This window comes from Chrysochloris asiatica, unplaced genomic scaffold (assembly GCF_000296735.1).
Source record: "Chrysochloris asiatica unplaced genomic scaffold, ChrAsi1.0 scaffold00029, whole genome shotgun sequence".
NCBI classification, from domain to species: Eukaryota; Metazoa; Chordata; class Mammalia; order Afrosoricida; family Chrysochloridae; genus Chrysochloris; species Chrysochloris asiatica.
The window spans coordinates 40,026-41,896 of NW_006408547.1; positions in this window are offsets into that span (position 1 = coordinate 40,026).

Sequence of the window (1,871 nt, forward strand, 5' to 3'; positions counted from 1 at the left end):
ACCAGTAATTACCCTATAATGTCATACCAGGACAATGTTAGTAGAGTTATTAAAGAATGAACATATGTAATTTTTTGAGTTATGGAGCAGTTCTCATCTAGATGTAGGAAACCTAAGAATGTGGACATATTAAAACGTTCAAAGCAAGAAGTAAAACTATAAAGTTAACTTTTTAGATACAGACTTTTATAGATGCGGATAAACATGTCAGTGTTTCTCTTATTTTCTACTTCTCTGTACAGTGGAAAGATGTCAGTTGGTTCTTAAAATTTTAATGAATGCTTGCATTAAGTATTTTTTGTTTTAATTTTTTATTGTGAATAGAGTGAAGTTTTACAGACAAAGATCATCAGCTTTACATTTAACAAATCATAGTTTGTTTCATCTCTATGATTGCAATTCCCTCCCTGCAACAACAGTTATCCTATTTCCTCCCTGTGGCTTCCCTTTTACATTTTATAATTCACAAATGATCAAAGCAAAAATATTTGATATACACATACAAAACAAAAAGTATATATTCATATTATATTTATATATATGTATCCAAGCTCACCAGCTGCTCCTCGGAAACCCTATGGGTCGGAATCGACTCGACGGCTCTTAACGACATATCTCCAGTGTATACATTCTGCAAGGTAGCCTCGTGCTCGCAGCACACAGAGTTACTCAGTTTTTGGGCCTAGAATCTGCAGTTGTCTGTCTCTCCATGTCATCACCTCTGTCACCACCTCCGCCATCACTGCCTGTCTAGGTAGGATCTCACACTCCACTCATGCTCCTCCTTCTTGATGGTCCTGGGGTCATTTGTTCCCAGTGAAATGATTAAATATTCACCCCTTTTAGTTACTCATCTTCTACAATTACAGTTTTGACAATCACAACTAATCCTGCTAACATTTATTAATGATTGAATCATAAAACCCTATCACCATCATCCCCATCCCTTTACCAGATCTATCTGAAAAAGGGATGCTAGTCAGTGGGGAGTCTACCTTACCCCCTCATTCTGAAACTAAGCATACTCATGAAAGCTTGTAAGCTAGCCACTTTGTACCTCTAGAGAGTTACCCCTGTTTTGATAGCCATTGTGTAAATTGCCTGTCAGTATCAATCCAGTATACTGAGGAAACAAGTTGTTCTGTAATATGAAGACTCCTTCCATAACTATTGGAATTTTGAGCAACTGCATCTGTGAGCACGTGTCCAGTTCATCAAATTGTAGCAATTTACACTTGCTCACAGTATCAAACTTCTTTATCTTCATCTGGTTGAATTTTGAATAGCTAGCCTTCCAAGCTAGGTCAAATGGATACTAGGTGCAAGTTTGGAAGTTAATGTTATATCTTAATGCACTCACACCAGTTGACTGCTTCACTCTCAGCCCTATTCCCCAGGGACTAGGTCAGTGCCCATGGGCTCAGGAGTTTACATATCTCCCTAAACTTCATACCAGCCAGTCCTTCCTTGTCTCTCATCTCAAGGTCAGCGGGTATCAGTGGAACATCGCCAACTCAGCCCATGTCTTTATAGCTGCATTTTCCCCACTCCCACTCATAAGTGGACCCAGCCCATCACCAGCAAGCATACTAGATTGCTCGTGGGTTCCCTTTGAGTTTCAGTCCTAGAACGGGGTTTTCCTTGATGGGCTGACTTTTCTTGCCTTGATGCCTCCAAAACAAACAACTTGCTTGAAACGGTTCACTTTTTTTCTGTAGCACCTTCTTTCAATAAGAATCTTCTGTGTTCCCAGCAATTCTGGGTTGGTCTGCATGTTTTTTCAAGAGGGAATGTCCCAACTTATCTGATCTGGGTGGGGCTCAGGAGTCCACCTAAGGCCCCATGTTCTACAAAGGCTTAAGGAGAACCCT